Source organism: Triturus cristatus, chromosome 6 (genome assembly GCF_964204655.1).
Source record: "Triturus cristatus chromosome 6, aTriCri1.1, whole genome shotgun sequence".
Lineage (NCBI taxonomy): Eukaryota > Metazoa > Chordata > Amphibia > Caudata > Salamandridae > Triturus > Triturus cristatus.
Window position 1 is genome coordinate 93,171,586 of NC_140589.1, and position 19,433 is coordinate 93,191,018.

Here is a 19,433-nt window from a genome sequence, read left to right on the forward strand (position 1 = left end):
GCATACATTCAGGAGCTTTTGGTCATTGCGCTTAATTCAATGGTCTGATGAATTGCTATTTTCATTTTGCTTTCGCCCACCACAGCACACAACATGGGGCACTGGGTCTGCTCACTTCACCCATTGGCTCTCATCACTCTGAGTGACCCCACAAAGACTGTGCACACTGTTCACATCAGCTTACAAGCAGTTCCTTTTGCTTCTGTGACAAAGCTTTCAGTGGTATTTTAATATTATTTTTGTGTATTATCTTTCAAGCACGGCTATTATTTTGTTTAGACCTTAGATGCCCAGGTAGATGGTGATTTATTTCCTGTCTCCTTCTTAGGTTTTGCCTGCACAGCGCTTGTGCTGTGCTTGTGAAATCTCTTGTATTTAATATTTCTTAAAAGGGGGGTCTTAGCAGTTCCCATGGCTGAATTACTGTGTTATATATAATCAAGAGCGAACTAGCCTAATTTTATGTGACACAGGACTCAGGACTGTATGAAAAAGGAAAAGGAACCGTTTGGTTTCCTTATAAGCCCTCACCCACCAGCCTAGTTGGTGGCATGCCTCATCATCGGGCCCACCCAGTGACACTGAATGTGTCCCGGGTGTGCTTCAACGCCTGAGGTACAGCGGAGCAGGTATTTTACTGAGTGTGCAGTGAAGGTGATGTGAAAGATTAAAAGCTATTCAGTGGTCCCAGTACCCAGAGGGTTGTCTTTAATATCTGGGCATCTGATGGCAGTAAAAGCAAGGCAATGGATGTAGGTGGAGTAATAGTTAGGGACTCCTGCATCCGGTGGGTGGTCTACATGTTTCAGCCAGGCCTTTCTGTAATACTGGCTTAGTACAGGCACCCTGCTTATTCGTGTCTGCTCTCAGGCACACTGCTCATCTGACTGCACTCAAGCACGCTGCTGACTCCTCTCTGTACTCAGACACACTGCTCACCAGTCTCATCACTTGGGCACGTTGCTCATCCCTCTCAGCACTCAGGCAACTGCTTACCCCTTCTGCACTCAGGCACGCTGCTCACCCAGCTCTGAACTCAGGCGCACTGCTCATCTGACTGCACTCAAGCACGCTGCTGACTCCTCTCTGTACTCAGCACACTGCTCACCAGTCTCAGCACTTGGGCACGCTGCTCATCCCTCTCAGCACTCAGGCGCACTGCTCACGCATATCTGCACTCATGCGCATTGCTCTTCCGTCTCTACACTTAGGCACACTGCTCACCCTTCTCTGCACTCAGGAACACTGCCCACCGACTCTGCAATCAGGCTCATTGCTCACTTGATTTTGCACTCAGGCACACTGCTCACCCGACTCTGCACTCAGGTGCACTGCTCACCAATCTCTACACTCGGGTGCACTGCTCTCCCAACTATGCATTCAGGCGCACTTCTCACCTCCTAGACCAGAGTACAAGATGGAGGAGAGGATGGTTCTCCAGACAGCATATGTGTATTGCTGGCATCTCCTAGATGTGAGGGTGGCCTCCAACCACTACGGTGAGGAAAAAGAAGACAGGCTTTCCTCGTAAATGCCAACACACTTACTGATTCATTGGTCTGTAAATGACTCTAGGCCCGATTTAGAATTTGGCAGACAGGTTACTCTGTCACAAACTTGACGGATATCCCTTACACCTTATTACAAGTGCCATAGGTTAATGCACCTGTAATACGGCAGACAGGATATTTCATGTTTCTGACTGAATAAATCAGGCCTTCTGAATGCAGTTTGCCAGCAGGCATGGTGCACAGGGTGAGGCCTGCAGTATTTGTTGTTAGGGAAAAGGAGTCCTTTGAAGGGCAACAGTGAGCCTCTTATCTCTCTTCCTGATGTCTGTGAGGAGAGGTTGTAAATAGCTGGGTGCTGCCTGCTCTCACCTCTTTGTATTTCTGTGGTGGGTACTCCCCGTGGAGACTGTCCTGCTAGGCAGAGCACCCTTGCAGACAGAGGCAGTGCTGGAGTGTGGCCTGGCCAGCAGTGGCGGTGCGTCCATTGGGGGCGTTGCCCCCCTTCCCGCGCCCTGCGCCCGCAGCTTCCTCGGTGTCTCTGAACTTAAGAAAACTCTCAGTTTACTTAAGTTCAGAGACGCTGAGGGAGAACTGTCAGTCAGTATGACGTTGGACCGCCCACCCCCTTCAGAGTCTGAAGGGGGTGGGCGGTCTGGCATCATGTTGACTGACAGGCATTGTCTGGGGCAACAGGCAGCAGCACACAAGTGCGCATGAGTGGGGACGGAGGGCGATTTTTGCACCGTGCCCAGTCATGCGCACTAGTGTTTCCAAAGGCTGGCGCATGCCCATTAAGAGTGCGAGGGTTGAGCCAAGGCTCAAACCTTGATCTCCTAATGGGTAGGCGGGCGGAGCGTAAGCCTGCTCTAAGCCAATCCTGGTGCTGCTCCAGCACCAGGATTGGCTGAGAGGGGTCTTGCCAGCAGTGATGGCGGGCTGTTCCAGTGAATGTAGGCGTCAGAACGGACCGAGGCGGCGCGGACCCGGACCTGCTCACTCAGGTAGGATTTTATTTTTAAAAAGCCACCCCCGCGCGACACCCCCCCCACACAACACGAGCCGCGACTGTTTAGGAGCCTCTAACCCTCATTAGGCGACTCCCTCTATAAAAGCCTCTCTCCTTTCTCTGTCAAAGTTTCTCTCCATCTCTAGGTGTTTCACTATTTCTTTAGGTGTCTCTTTCTCTCTGTTGATCTTGCAATGTTCTCTCTTTATTGATTGTCTTTATGCAACCTATCTCCTCTCCGTGGCGTCTCTGTAGGAGTGTCCCCATCCTGTGGTTATATCTGCTTCTCACCAGCCATCTCCGACTTTCATCCTGTCTCTCTCCAGCCTAATATTTGCCTCTACCACTGTAGAGTGACTTCTCTTTCCGGGTGTATCTTGCCCCGGTATGCATACCTGGTCTCTCTCGGATGCGTCTTGTTTTTTCCAGGTGTCACTGCCCCTTTGAAAACATCTCCCCCTTCTTGAGTAGCTTCCCCTCGGCGGAAGTCCATTCCCTGTGTTGGCATCGCTGCCTCAGTGTCCGTGTCTCTTCACGTCTACTGCTGTGTGTTCTTCTCTGTAAAGCGTCCCGTCTATATGTGCAACGTCTGTTGTGGTGGGCGTCTTTTTCCCGTTCTTAACGGGAAACTGCGGCTTACCTCCCTGGGTGCCCCTCACTATGCCGTTACCTTTGGCTATGCTTAACCTGTTCTTATCACCTGCAACGGGTAGAGGCCACAGCCCTTTTTTGGGCCCAAATAAAGAGAGCAGAGCACATTCACCTAGCCGTATTCAACTCTGGACTGAGAACAGCTCAGTCCATTATTAATGTCCACATCTCATGCGTCTCCAGTCCAAGCCTGGATCAGACACAGGAGTGCAGTTTCCTCCATGCAGAAGGATGCAAGGAAGGGCCCTGCATGGCTGGCAGAGAGCCATACTCTAGAATCAGGAGAGCACCACTTGCACGTTATATTATGTTTTATGGGCATGCTCGCTTAAACAAGCGGCAATTAAATAATAGAATTGTAAAGCCCTGCGAATTTTGCCTCAGTTTGCAGCGTTGCACTTGACTTGGCAAAAAGAAAGTGATAGCCCACTGGTAAATGAATGACGCAGCATGGCATAGTTTGAAGGCCACGGTGACGGTGTTGCTTGCATGATTGGGCGTGGCAGTGACAGGAATCACGTGAATGTAGAAAGATTGTGGTATTATGGCAGTCCTAGTAATTATTATAGATATAATGTCTGGCAATGTGCTTAGCTATGCTTTGATAGTGTGAGATTCTACGAAATCCAATCTACACGGACAGTATGCCTGGGCTACTTCTGCCGCATCGGAACACAAATGCAAAACATCAGCACGGCCTTTACTTTGAGCTCAGAGACCGATTGAAAAAATGCTGTTTCTGTATCCAAAAATAGCAATAAGATAGGATGTGTTTCACTGTTTCTGTCATGCTTCAATTCATTCGGAGCTTAATACTGTTCACTACATAGTTTTTCTCTTTTCCACGGCCCGCATAGCCATGTGTTCTGTTGTCACGGTGTTAGTGTTTAAAATAAACGTGTAATTGGGAACAGCGACCAGTGTGAGCATCCAGCATTGATATACCCGCTCCTTCATAAGTCCACGCACGCCATCTTTTTTGTTCTAATTCCTTGTCACATATTTACTCACTTTATTTTAAGTTTTCCTACCATCTTTAGGAAAAGGAAAGACCTGTTCAGTTTTAGATATATGATTCTAAATACTCGGCTGTTGCAGCTACATCATTAACATATTACATGTCTTTACTGATGTCATAACTAAATTGCATGAAGAAAATGTCAGACGGGTTCTTATAAAGCCAATGTAAAATAATATATATATACTAGTGGCATAGTTAAGTGCAACATGTTTAAATAGATAAAGTCCTCACTATCATTGTGCTTCATAAACCTTGCTTTCTCAAATTTGCTTTAAAATACACTATTTGCTCACTATTTTTTCAAAATTCTCCAGGGGGAGCACCCTCGAACCCTCCTTATGATGGTCGGGCTTTCGCGCCTTGCGCGCTTTCTGTGAAACTTTCATCCCTAACTTTTACGCTCACCACTTTCAAATGTCACCAGCCGCCACTGCTGGCCAGGACACATGAAAGAGGAACTGACACAAACTGGTTCCAAGGAAGCAGTCAAGAAATGCGCATCCTCCATTGGTGAAAGTGGTATAAAAATGGGAGCTCAAGACCCATCGCTGTTGTGGCCTCTTATATCGAGGAGAGTGTACTGTGCAGAGTATTTAGGGAATACTATTAAGTAAATGTTGGTGTTGCGCTGACAGCCAACTGCCCAGAGACTAGGGAACATCTCCTGGAGTTCGAGCTGGTGGAGGAACTACCGAACTCTCCTTGGTACCAAGATATCCTATCTGTGAGTGAGGGAAGGAAGCACCAACTCTGCATGTGGAGCGGATCATGGAAGGGACTGGTGTAATTGACCCTGGGGTAGAGTCTGTCTTACAGCGCCTCACTAAGCAAGTCTTCATTTATCTCCATCCTAGACACCAGGCACCTGGAGTGGTGTGCTCATGCAGTAGGCCCGACGTAAGTCAGGTAAGGAACGCGTTACTTAGCTGTAACTGCGGTTATCCAGTATTGGTATCTTTCATAGATTCACATGCCTGAATCATTCCCCGTCGTCGGGATGGGAGTCACCGGTAAATAACAAAGCAATGTCTAGAAGACATAGAGTAACAGGCCCCAAAGGGCCTTAGCTTAGCAAGCTATCCACGTCCTTATGTAAAAAGGACCAAAGTTTGGCCAGTAGCCAATCAGCTAGCACCACCCTCTAGAACCCTTCTGGAAGGAGCTCTAGTCCCTCAGATTTTCGTAAGCACAGTGCTAAGTAGTTGTATCACTGAGTGATCCAAGAGAGCCCTTCCAGGGGAGGTGGGTGGGTTGCATGTGAATCTATGAAAGATACCAATACTGGATAACCGCAGTTACAGGTAAGTAACGCGTTCCTTATCCAGTATTAGGGTATCTTTCATAGATTCACATGCCTGAATCAGAATAGTAAGCAATACAAAGCACATTTCGGCAGGTACAGTAAATATACAGTCACTAGATAATAACATATCCATGTGAAAGATGAAGTATCAGAGAACCATGACTCAGGTAATGTAAACATAACAGTGCAAAATGTGTGTAAAGAGACCAGGATGGCGGGATGAAAAAAGGAAAGGGCTCACCTTTATTGAAATAGATGACGGAATACCGCTTGTCCCACTGCAGCATCCTTCATGATCTCCATGTCCAGGCAGTAATGCCTAGTGAATGTATGCGGCGTCTTCCATGTGGCCGCTCTACAAATGTCCACAATGGGCACTCCTGCAAACAGTGCCATGAACGTAGACATCGCCCTTGTGGAATGGGCACGAACTGCTGATTGCAGTGGACGTCCTGCCTGTTGGTGACAGAAGGTGATGCGGAGGGTGGCGAGAAGGTGGAGACCGGCCGTAGTTGGAAGTCATTGCAGTCGGGCGGTTCCCTTTTGGCGTCCACCTTTACCACGAAAGGAGGACTTTGTGTATGCGGATTGTTGTGGCTGTTGATATTGCGGATGGTGTTGCTGGGAGGAGGAAAATGAAGAGCGTTGGTGGAATTCTCCCCTACCAGAGGATTGACCTCTTCCCCTGGAACCCCGAAAGGAAGGGTTCCGGAATTGTAAGGTACCCAATGCCCTGGCAGTATCCGTATCTTTTTTAATCCCCTGTAATGCCTCATCAATGTGGGTGCCAAAAAGAAGTTGGCCATCGTACGGCATGTCCAACACCTTGGTCTGAACCTCCGGTCTGAAGGAGGTTGCCTTTAGCCAATCCTGGCGTCGGAGAACTGCTGCGCCCGCTAGTTGTCGGAAACCAGTGGATGCAATATCCATTGCACAGCCTATTATTTCAGAGGCAGATCTTTCTCCCTCGAGCAAGATCTTTTTTGCATCTTCTTTGGATTCCTCTGGCAGGTCTGCCATGTATGGTGCAATGTCTGCCCACATTTGACGATTATAATGCCCCAAAAGTGCCAGGGCGTTAGAGGCCCGCACTGTTAAGGCCGACATTGAAGAAAAACGTTTGCCTATGGTGTCTAAGCGCCTGCCCTCTTTATCAGGTGGAGCTGTCAATAGAGCAGCCGGGTTGCTCGACCTCCTCTGTGCGGCCTGCGTAATGACCGAATCCGGCTTCGGATGGCCCGTGAAACAAGCCGGAGCTGTGTCTGGCGCTTTAAATTTTTTGTCCAGGCGTGGTAACACTGGAGGAACAGAGGAAGGATGTTGCATAATTTTAATTCCTTGTTCCCAAATTTAGTCTATAAGTGGAATTGGCCGTACGGACTTCTTAAAGGGTTCCTTAAAATCATAAAGGAAACAGTCTTGTTGATGCGAGGGCATTGGAATTTGAAAGCGCTGGGCCGCTTTCTCTATAATGTTATGGAAGCCGTCAATATCCTCTGGAGGCGAGTCGGCCGTGGTAGGGGCAGGAGAAGTCGGGCAGGGAAGGATGTAATCATCCCATTCGTCATGATGAGAATGGACCTCCTGAAGTTCTCCCTCTTCAGGCTCTTCCTCATCTTCCTCATCTGTTGTGGGAGGAAGTGGCGTTGGAGTAGGCTCTGATTGTAGTACCAATGGCGCCAGTCTTGGCCTTGGTGTTGGCGGCGCAACTGGCGTCGGAGGAGGCGCCGGTGTCGGAAACCGCTGTTTGTAGTCCGTGATCAGGAATTGGAGATCCGTGACCAGTGATGCAGGCAGGCAAACCATGGAAGGTGGTGGCTGCACGTATTGTGGAGGTGGAACCTGTTGATAATCCTGGTCCATGTCCTCAGTCTGAGGTATCTTGGTAGTTCACATGTAGCTGTGAAGGGCTTGTCGCAGCTGGGAACATACTGTCGTCCTCTGAATCTTCCTCCTCAAAAAGTTGAGCAGGCGGCAAGGTGGAGACCCTACTGGGCGATGTAAGGGCCGGAGTTAGTGCTCGTTTGGTGATTTTGAGGTGCACATATGTATTGAGCGTCTCAGAGTCAATATCCGTCGACGGGCCCGTCGACGGTAGAATGGTAGGCGGTGTAATAGGCATGTGAGACAGCGTCGACGAAGTCATCGACGGCGGCGGCGTCATCAGCGAGGAAGATGAGAATTGTTTCTTCGTCGATGACGGCGTTGACGACGGCGTCGACGACGATGGTCTCGTCGACGGTGTACTTGTCGTTGACGGCAAAGGTCTCGTCGACGATGTTTTCTTCGACGATGAGGCGGGCGTCGACGATGGAGCTGACGACGACGATCCTGCTGTCGACGATGTCGTCGGCGGCTTAGCTGTCGACGACGATTTTCTGATCTTCAGCGTCGACGAGATCATTTTACCTGCCGTCGACGATGGTGTCGTCGTCGTTGACGTGGTCATTGAATGGGACGTGACAGTAGATATCGTCGTCGTCGACGAGGTTACACAGACTGCCGTCGATGGAGGTCTTTTCGTCAATGGAGCCACCGTCGACGAGGTTGTCGTCGGCGACGGGGCAGAAACTGGCTTTTTAAAAGTAACCTGGACATCTGGAGGAGAGGAAATTCCTGGCAGAGGCGAGGCCAGAACCTCTGAAGACTTTTTGTGTGTCTTCTTAAGAGGTGGCTGCGACGAAGGGCCCGGAGATGACGCCCTTGGTCGTTTGCGTGAGGAGTGAGAAGAAATAATAGAACTCTCACTCTCCTCAGAGGACACCACAGAGTCCTTGTCCTTCAGCCTTTGCAGCCAGATTAAAAGGCGCCCTTCTCTATCCTTCAGGGTCTTAGTTGAAAAGGTACGACATACCTTGCAGTCTTTGGCGCTGTGGCTGGGGTACAGACAATAAAGACAGTCCTTATGCTGATCATCCACGTGAAGCCGTTTCTTCCCACAGGAAGCACAGGATCTAAAGAGTCCTTTCTTAGGAGCATCAGCCATGACAAATCAAGAAAGTTTTGAGTAGAAAGCACTGGAAATCCAGAAGCAATGAGCAGAGCTCAGTGGAGACTCCCTTAGCACGACGTGCGGTAGAAAATCTGAGGGACTAGAGCTCCTTCCAGAAGGGTTCTAGAGGGTGGTGCTAGCTGATTGGCTACTGGCCAAACTTTGGTCCTTTTTACATAAGGACGTGGATAGCTTGCTAAGCTAAGGCCCTTTGGGGCCTGTTACTCTATGTCTTCTAGACATTGCTTTGTTATTTACCGGTGACTCCCATCCCGACGACGGGGAATGATTCAGGCATGTGAATCTATGAAAGATACCCTAATACTGGATAAGCACCTGATGACTGTCTCTGTGCCTCCCAAGTGTGCCGTTGGGTCAGCACCAGTCCTAAAGATTATGTGGCCCCGATAAGTGCCCTGGGAGGGGCTTGTGAAGATTCGAGGTGGTCACCTAGAGCACCCTGTGCCGCAGATAGCTCCCCTGCATCCACTGCGCCAAAGAATCATCATCTGAGGCTGTGTGGTTGTCGGCTTCATGAAGAACCTGCAAGCACTCACTGGAGTGTTGGTGCGAGACCTGCTGTGAATCAAGTCACCACCAGAGTGCTGGAGTGAGCCTCAATCTCAGGCCACCACCTGGAAGAGGTCGCCCAGCAGAAGTCTCCACTGCTGCCATGACGCAACGAGCCACGCGGCCCCTGAGGAAACTGATGTGCGCCGCCTGGGAGCTCCTGCGGCCGGTGAGATCCTGATGCCGCTGAAGGGCTGAATGTGGCCCGGTACTGCTTCTAAGCACCCAGTGAGAGAGTGAATCGAATGACCAGCGTTTGACAAAGAAGAACAGGGCCTGTGTTAGTGACCTTGTGTGAGGTCATGCTTTTCAGTCTCCAACCTGGAGCACCCACAACATAAGCACAATGAAGCACGAGATGTTGTAAGTGGCTGTAGTGTAGTACTCTTGTAGCAGCAATGAGACACACAAAGAATAGGACCTGCCCAGAGGTTCCCCCACCTCAGTAACAGAAGCTGCAGTCTCGCCCATCCACCAAAACGGCAGTGTTCCGAAAACAGAGGTATTCAGCAAGCAACCCCTCTCTGAAATGTGTGCAGTCGAGCTTAACCTGCCTCGAGAACACAAAAACAATGACTTTCAAAGTGACTGCTAGATACTGTACTAACAGCCAAAGAATATACCTAGTCAAGCAGGTACAAACACTAATACAACCATCCGTCCCACCGACTGCAAATCCATATAATGAAAAGGAAACCAGTATTTCGCTTCATGTGATTTTCATAGATTTGCTTCTAGAAAATATGCGAATGGGTACTGTGTGAGGTAAAACGCTCTCACACGTGGAACACGCAGGTTTAGCACAGACCCGCCCCAGACCTGAGTGAACACAGGGCTCCTTGCCATCTGTATTTTCAGGATTAAGCATTTGTCAAAGTTCCCCCTCTCGCCGCTACTTCAATACAGGAGTTCCACAGAACAAAGTATGAAGACATGTTGCAGGAACATTTTGGCCATATCGGACCATTTTTAATTTGTGCAAGGGTGCGCATCTTTCACATTCTTGAGGGGCACTGATGTCAGACTGGCAGCAAACACAGTGCAAGAGGGAAACCAGCGTTGTGCACGCAGCCAAACTGAGTGTCCCCTGCAATGGCCCTTGATTGTGAGAATCCCGCAGACGGTGGTTGAAAAAAACGAACTGAACGCCACCCATGTACCATGCAGAGCTGCTCCTACAGGTGGGAAGGCCAACAAATTAACAAGGAGAGCCGAGCCAGAGGTGAGCCAAGGGCATGGCTCGGCTCTTAGAGCCAGTACACAAGCCAAACCCTGAAAACATCACGTAAAATATGATACAGGCTCCTCAGAATTCAAATAGTGTATTTATTTAACATGTGAAAGCTTATATGTCACATTATAGCACAAGCACTGAGAAGTGGTTATTAAGTGATAGTTTTTAAACACGAACCACCAGTGAACTAAGAGCCTGTTAAACCCTTACGTGTCCCAGAATATTATAGAGCAACATTATAGTCTATTAAATCAAACACAATAGATTTTTGTACAGCTGGTATTCTGAACTCACATATTTTAAGTGCTCTCATTCACGATAACGAAAAAAATACGGTTTTGTGAAATAAAATATTTGCCTACACAGCTCTTGGATGTTCGCGGTGCTTCGTTGAAAAGCCAGGTCACAAGATCACACAATTTATGCAGGGAAGCCGCAATTTATCCAGATTATTTCACTCTACAAATCAGCCAGCAAATGGGTATCTATTTGTCTCTCCTTATGTTAAGGCTTTGATTTTACCTGTTTTCATTTTTCTGCAGTTTTTAGGTCAGCCTAGACAGAAATTGAGCTGTCTGGAAGATTTGTTGTACGTACTTTGTAGGCTTTAGGGCATTGCCCCAGGACTTCTCTACTTCTGCTTTTTTAGGTCTCGCCTAGCTATTGCGATAGCAATCGCTATGCGAGACTCTAGTAAGGGGCTCCCAAAAGCGGATTGCATGGCGAGCACGCGCACAATCACGTGCATCGTGCCGCCATGCAATCCACTTTTGGGAAGCGCTTCAGCCCACTGGCGTGTGCACCTACTTCAAGGGTCCGCTCCCCCACCTGGAATGCGCTCCCCTGCCCCTTGCCGCATCAAAGCCCGTATTTAGCGAGATTAAAGTGACACTTCAATCTGGCGCACGGGGAGCTCGAGCCCAACACGCTACTTTTGTCTTCCTTGTTTTGATTTGCCACCTTTGTTACTAGTTGTCCCACTTGTACGGCTTTCAAACCTGCGTCTGCTTTAACATTTTTTTCTCTTATGTTCCAGCTTTTCAACACTTACCAGCCCATAAGTCTTGTTATATAGCGGGAGAGGCATAGAGCTCCACGGAGGCATAGAGTAGTAAACAGGAATGTGACTAGTCTCCCATTGAGGGCTCGATACCCCCCTCACCCCCGGCACTCTGTCACTTGCTTCCTGTCAGTCCTCGTTTCCTTCTTAACAAATCAGAGCCGTGTAGCCAGAGCCTCAGGAAGTGGCAGAAGCAATTAAAGGCTTCATTCAGTCTCTGCGCATGCTGCGTGGTTACCATAGTATCCGCGGCCTCGGTCTGCGTCGGTGATGTCAGTTGTCGTACATAGGTTACTGGGAGCGCGCTCCGTGAAGATGCGTCACGCCTTGTTAAAGATCATAAGCTCCTCTCCACACGCAGAACCCGCCGCTCTGCTTCCAGAGATTCCGATACCTGCGAGCTATGGGGCTCGTTCACTTGGCGTTTCAGATGTCCTTGGGCTGTAATAAGAAAGAACCATTTCAGTGCATCAAATGCTATTGTGTTTGCAGTTCATACCCGTTAAAGCATATCTCTGCTTACCTTTCAAACTCCGAGCGTTTGGAAATGTGACAATTAACATAACTGAAAGAAACATTGGTAACGTTAATAGGTCTCATTTAGAAGGCAATGCAGATCTACCGGCCTCGCCAATGCTTTTTTTACCGACGGTGTTCGACTAAGCAAAAAAACAAAAAAAACAATAGTTACTGCATGAGGCAGCCGCCATTTTTTAAAATGTTACCTCCTAGATGATCGACACCTGTCATGGAGCAGTAAATAGAACAAAATGAATACACTTTGTGCAAACGTGCCCAGTTAAAAAGGAGCAGACCAGCAAACTGGCAGGCCGTCCAATGAAAAGACTGCAAAAAAAAGTGTGATGGATAGGGGTGGGAAAAGCAAAAGATAGGGTGATCACGTGTCCTTGAAATGCCGGGACAGTCTCAGTTTTTCACCATCTTGTAGGCAGATTTCAGTACATTTAGAACATGTCTTGGTTGGAGGAGAGAGAATCATTTAACACGGATGAAAGTACGTTTTGATGCGTTGTAGTGCAGGATAAGTTAGCATCCTTTATGAGGAAGCAATTTATTTAACACCGATGATGCTCTTGTTAACATTTCTGACCAAGTCAATCTTCGTTATGCTCCTTTGTGTTCCATGTGTGGGTCCAAATGTATGAACACATTCTCTCATAGACACAGAATGGGTAAAAAAAACAACATTAATATATCTGGCCCTAAGTCATTTATTCTTACCTACTCTTGTGAAGCTAATGTAAGTAATTACATGACGACATGGTCTGGTACCTGCATAATCAATGAAAAAGCATAATTTAATTGTAATGTTAGCACTCAAAAGTAATAAAAGAAAATACTTTGATTGTTAAACCCCATATAATTTAATTAGCAGGCCAATGTTTACTGTCAGTGTAAGGAGGAAATTCGGGGGTGGGCTTAGAAGAATGACCGAAAAATGATGTCAGATGGAATTGGAAAGCAGGAAAAAATACAATGGGTGAGCAAATACTTTGTGCAGTATTCATTAATTCATAGAAAACACAAAGGTTAAAGTGAAGTTATAGTTAAATGAGAACTAATGTTTAAAGACTGAAAGTCCCCCTGAAATTCACCGGTTATAGTCTAGTGGGCTAACTACACCTTGTGTCCATGTCATGCACTGCTTATGACCTCACATATTACATCACTCATGGTGTGTTAAATGACATCATTAGTAACATCACTGATGAAACCTTTAATTGTGTGCATTGGAGATTGGCCACAGGGCCTGGGCCCAATGGCTGCCCACAACTATGGTTCCAAATGAGAAAGATAAACCTCTACTATAGGCAGCTCTTTAGAGTAAAACAGGAAGTTTATTACTATAAATCACTTTCTACAGATGTTCAGCATTCTTGCCAACATATTTACTGGAATTAGACAAGCCTGTTCAAATGCATGTTTGTTTTGAAAAACATATGAAAGCAATGAAGCACTTTACAAAAATCATGTCAACAAACACTCTAAGCAGCCAGCGAGAACTTCATGTCACACCCCCTGGTTTACCTTCCCAGACTCTGGGAACTTCTCTGTGCAACACCTAACTCACACACCATACCAAATGGGTGTTTGTTCCACCCTCGGGGACCTCCATGAAGCCCTCAACGTAGGGCGACACTGACAAGTGGACAAGAGCAGGGCTATAACCCTGTGCAGATATAGTTTTAACATGTAAAGACTGCAGCCTTCCCATTACTTCCTCTACATACACACAGGCTAAATGCATTCTCCACTGCTGCACTGCATGTGGATATATGCTTGTGGTATTTCTATTGTCCATACCTAGCTTAAAGGCAGCAGAGCGCTGTGCAGTGTCTTTTGGTTATTACATTTATTGTTTTTGTAGTGCCACCAAAAATACTAGCAAGCAAATCAGTAACACAAACGAGGAAGTGCTTGCTGCATAAGGGCATAACAAAGCAAAACAAACAAGCATTTGCAATGCAATAGGTCTCGCATTTATGTGACTTTAAGCTATTCGCATTGTAAATGACAATGCGTTTTATTTTTTTTTCGAAAACGGAAATATAAATATAAGGCATTGTCATTTACAATGCCAAGAGCGCAAACTCACGTAAATGCGAGACCTGTTGCATTGCAAATGCTTGTACTTTCTGCTTGGGGACTTCTGTTTTTAACTCAGTGTTCTTTTTTTACTGCCTTCCCTGCTGCTACCGGGCCCGTTCAGCATCTCTTCTTCCACCTGCCACCTTCGTGCTCCTCCGGTTTCGTTTCTCTTCTCCCTCACGCGGTACTGGTTTCCAAGCTAGAAGGTGTACAGGCGGGCGCTGAATGCACTGGGCACCGACAATTCACAAGGGGAAATTACTGGTGTCTTTTTCCTGGTGTCTGTTAGAAACCCGGTTGCGTGCCACCCTCTTTTATGCCTCCTCTTTCTTTTCTCTTTTAGAAACACAAACACATGCTGCACTAAGAGAAATATGTAAGCATGCAGCTGTAAAAGGCAACTGAACACTTAAGAGAGAATGCCGATCTGTCGTTACAAGTGACATTGTGGTGAGAGGTGAGACGATGCTGGAACATACCTATCCTATACTTGCAGGAGAGTTGCCAGGTGTCCCCGTTATAATGGACAGTGTGATATCTTTTTGGCCAGTGTTTGGTACCCCTTTTCCCACTCACTTGTCTTTTTTAGGTCGAGCATTCAAGACCTCTTGTATATACATTAGTATATACTTCTTTGTGGGCTTCAGCCCAGCCCACTGCTTTTAATTTGATCCTTTCAGTGTACCTTAAAAACTTTTGCTTCTTATTTGTTATTTTGCTATTTGTCCCTCCTTTTTCTGGGTCGTTCACTCCGTCGGGAGCAGTGCTTTATTACTTGTGCCCTTCCCCTTGTCCCATTTAGCAAATGGAAAAGGGACTACGTTTCCCTTCGTATAAGAACACTCCACAGGAGCGCTAGATGTTTCCAGTTGATCCGACTGCCAGTACAGGGCTGTACATCTTGTCACCTTTATTAGGTCTCGCCTGAGCTAGCGCTTTCGCTGCTCTGCTGCGAGACATTTTGTAAGTGGGATTTTCAAAGTGCTACCCACAGTCTTTTGGCTGGCCTAAAGCTTGAATGCACGATCACATGCACGTGCACAGCTGGCATCTGATGGCTCCCACTCCCCCCTCCCTTCTCTATAGCTTTGGCTCCTTTGTTTGTATTACACCCTCCCTTCTCTCCCCACTCTTTTCGCACTCCCCCCTCCCCTTCTATTCAGCTTCCTTGAGGCTCCTGCACAGCTGGCATCTAATGGCTCCTCGGCTCCCACTCCCCCCTCCCTTCTCCCTTCTCTATAGCTTTGGCTCCTTTGTTTGTATTACACCCTCCCTTCTCTCCCCGCTCTTTTCGCACACCCCCCTACCTTCTAGTCAGCTTCCTTGAGGCTCCTCGGATTGCACTTCCCCCTTCCGTCTCTCCCCGCCTCATCGCAGAGACGGAGGAAGCCGTGGAGTCTTTTTTGAAGAATGTTTTGTTGATAATTAGTTTGCCTTTGCAGCAGGGAAAGACGGATGCTATTTCTTATTACAAACCGAGTCTGCATAGGCGCCTCTGCTAGCAGACGGACTGTTTTACAGCGCTTCTGTTTTATTTTTGTTTTATTTTAGAAATGGGTTGTTTTAAATCTGTTTGCTATAGCTAAAGCGTCAGATATTGCATTAGATGTCCCTTAATCAGCAATAAAGTAATTTCAAACTTTCAATAAATTGTTATTATAGCTTACACATTCTGCGATTGTGACACTGTGTAAATTAACTGCATAAAAGTAACTTTGACAGCATAACTTAAAATTTACATTGACGGCTGACCTCCCTTGCTGCATTCATTAATTTATATGTAGTGCGTTATACCGCACTTCTGAATCTACTATACACAGAAAATATTTGAGAAATCCATCACCCACACTGCCATTTTCTTTTAAATACAAATGATGCAGCTTAGGCGCCATGGAAAGTCACATCGCTTATAGCAGGAGCACACCGACAGTGGAGTTTCTTTTTTTTTTTTTTACAGGTATGATTATCTTCGTAGCTCACTTCCTTTTGAACTGTGTTGTCCTTACATTTTCAATTATTTGTTGATGGGGAAAGCCGACCAGGCTGCTTACCAGACACAGCCTTTGATTAGTGACACCCCTCACAAGAATTCCGACTCCAGCCTGTAGCGCCCACTACTCATGCACAAAGAGGAGTGAGCGCTTTGCAATTAAGTGTGCTCAGGGTAGCCAGAAGGCTTTGTGTCACTCAGGGCTCCACTTCTGCCTGCAGCTCAACTCCTCCTCTCCCATTGCATCTACAAAATGCCAGGTTTCCAGGAAGTGTAATCAGCAGCTGCATTAAAACACACGTGTTGATTGTATTTGCAAAGGGGGCAGTTTCACACTCCCGAGAGACATACCAGTGGTTTCATCTCCCGCCCCCCAGCCATTTAAATACATGCAATTCAGTTTCACTGTCTGCAGATTTGTTCTAACTTCAATTTGGTGTGCATTCAAACAAGACGCATTTCATTGGATCCGACACTGCTTTGTAATTGGACTTCCGTTCCCGGTATATGCCTGGTCGATTTGTGCACAGCTTGTTGGCGATTTTGAATATGGATGTTAATAATGGCTCAACTGGTTCAGGTCTGAAAATGTAGAAGCTATTTGCCAGACACTTCATACTAAGCCACCCTGTGTGATCCTGGGAGCATCTCTGTTTTCCCCAGTGTCCCGTTTGTTTTACAACTGTTAAAAAACAGATACAATTTATGTAGGCTTCTCAGACTAACAAAAACATATAATGCAATATACAGGTCCTATCACTCAGTCACCCATATTATACATAAAAATATATTTCAGTAATCTGCAATTGGCATAGCCAATAGGTCCCGCTTTTGGGACCTTATAAGTATTCAGTTATGCAGCACAATATCCTTGGTGCAACAACATCAACTGTTGCATGGCTAAACACTTATAAGGTCCCAAAGGGGAGCCCTATTGACTATGCCAATGCTTGTGATTCAATCCCTTTGCTGTCTGTGCATGTGATCCCTCACATATGGTTCTGAACTCATCTCTGCTGCTGCATAGGTTTTCCGGGGTCTGGTCTACAAGCGTTTCTCCCAGCGGAATTTTCCCGCTGCTGAATTCTTTCACATCGCACATTTTATTTTGGTGGTCTACAGGTGCCTGGAGTCACTCTTTACGCTCGGGCAGCCTGTCTCTAATGTTGTTTACTCGCGGCGCCCAATCAACATTGGGGCCTCCAAACATCTGTTGACTTTCAGGTGGCAAGAGTTTCTACACGCTTTTTTCTCTGTAAGATGAGCGCAGAATGTATTATCTTTATTATCTAATGTATTACCTCCCGCTTCTCTCCCGACTCCTCCATGCATACAAGCGCCCCAGGTACCCTATCAACACTCACCCATCTCTGCCGGGGTTCTTTTCTTTCCCCGGTCGGTTCCCTGCGTCCTGCGGACAATATGTCGGAAAGAGATGGCAACCCAGAGGAACCATACGAAGCCAATGCGCAAACTTCTCCGAAGTAAGCCGAACGTTTCTGATATATTTGGCATCTCATTCAGTTCGGGATATCCGTTAATCTATTTCCTTCACCCGCGACTCCCCGCTCTCTTTTCTTTTCTTCTCGCCCCCTCTTCCCCACCTTGACACCCCCCTTAATCTGCCTTCCTTTCTATGGTTCTACATAAAGGTAACCATTTCCTTCTTCTAAGGCTATATTCCGATTTTACTCACTCTCCTTTTCCCTTTCGTGCTCCCGGTTTGTCACACTCCATCGCTTTTCTTCTCTTTTCTTTCTATCTTCTTTTCCTTACTTTCCCTCTACTCATTTATGCACCCATTCTGTGTTCTTATCTATCGCTCCATCTCTGTCCCTTCATCTGTCTTCTTTCGATGCGCTCTTTTTCTCTCCCCTCTCCTGCAATTCGCCCTTCGCATCTCTCAGGATTTTTTCACTCGTTCTATTTCCCATTTTCTCACACTCTTCTCTCGAACTTTCTCTATTTTCCTAGATATATCTTGTATCAATCTCTTGCTTTCTGTAGCCCCCTCTCAGCCTTCATGTCTCTATTTGTTCATTTTGGGATGTGAATTGGCGTGGCCCAAGTGTTCATCAAAGTGCTAAGCCATATCAGTAATAAACAGCTGTGAAAGAAAACTTAAAGAAACGTTGCTACTAAGAGGTATTTTAGGTTAATATAAGATAGAAAAGTTACGTTTTTCAGGATTCAGGATGAAATTACAACCGCTTTCAGCTTCCTTCCTCTGAGTGTGGCCCGGGCTGCAGTGGGAGCGGATACCGCCTCCCTGTTTATCTTCCCAATCTCTCTTTCTCCGTACGTCCAAGTGCTGTTCTAGGTAGCAGTGTGTGCTAGACTTATAACCTCATGCAGGGTGCAATTAACAACAAACAAGCATTGGCATAGCCAATAGGTCACGCCTTTGGGACCTTATACGTATTTAGCCATGCAACAGTTGTTGTTGCACCAAGGATATTGTGCTGCATAACTAAATACTTAGAAGGTCCCAAAAGCGAGACTTGTTGACTATGCCAATGCTTGTTTTATTAGCTGTGGGGTGCCCGCTGTCATGCTTCAATATTGCGTGCCTCTTTTTTGTTATCAGCACAGTGTGAAATTAAGATCGGGGCATCGTGAATGAGATCATGATTTGCAAAGCGTTTGCCTGATTTTAACATGGCTGCTTGTCAGGGCTTACGCCCTGCATAACCGGGCGTATGCCGGCCGATTGTTTCTTGTTATAAATCAGCCCATAACTTCTCTAGATGTGCTTCGCTGAAGACGTCTGGACTAAAAAACAAACAGCTGCGCTTGTCAGTTCTGGTGGTGTTTTGTTGTTCCAACTTGTCAGTTCCGGGGAGGGCTCAGGTGTGGGAGGGGGTTTGGCGTGTGTTTTAACATTTGCGGAGGACAACATGCTGTCAAAGAGTAACTCCACGCTGCTGCTGTATGTGTGCGGGATGCTTTTCAGACTATGGACATAGAGCAATCCCTGCCCTGCAAGAGGGTCATCCCAGAGTGGAGTCCCCTTGGAGGCATAACTTTACATCTAGTCTGAATGGCCCCCTCACAGCTATCACAGTTTGTTATCCATAATGCAGCCCTTATCATCACAGCGTCCCTTCCAGAACTGTACCGCTTTAGACACAAGAACCGGGTTGAACATTGCAGAGATCTTGCAGTCCAGTAAGAGTTCGACAGCCAATCCTCAAAACGAATGCTCTTGTGTTCATAAACCAGCCTATCCGCTGATGTGTGGACGTGACCTAGGCTGTGCTAGCTATCTGCGGCTGCCCCCGGCCCCCATAGGGGGCCTCCCTAAAAGGGCGGCCCCTTTCGTGCCATTTGGGCACTTCCCCACCCCCACTACTAATGCGGGACTCTAGGAGGAGTTCCCTTACCAGGCGCGCCAGGCGCGTGACTTCCGGTGCGCCGAGGAGGTGCGGAGGTATTTATGCCACCCCCGGCCATCTTGGCGTCCTCTTTACACCGGACACGCTGTC

The 19,433-nt window shown here is 47.1% G+C and overlaps 1 protein-coding gene across 3 annotated transcripts in view; it reads right to left on the reverse strand.

Moving 5' to 3' along the window:
- Positions 1-19,433, reverse strand: part of LOC146813813 (beta-1,3-galactosyltransferase 2-like) — a 139,882-nt gene that overhangs the window by 61,167 nt on the left and 59,282 nt on the right. Inside the window, exon 1 of one of the 3 annotated variants that reach the window (XM_085610271.1) lies at positions 11,340-11,400. The exons of the other annotated variants lie outside the window; for them this stretch is intronic. The gene's annotated coding sequence lies outside the window, so the exon portion shown is untranslated. Of the gene's footprint in view, positions 1-11,339; positions 11,401-19,433 lie in introns of those variants that run through there. 3 annotated transcript variants of the gene reach the window in all.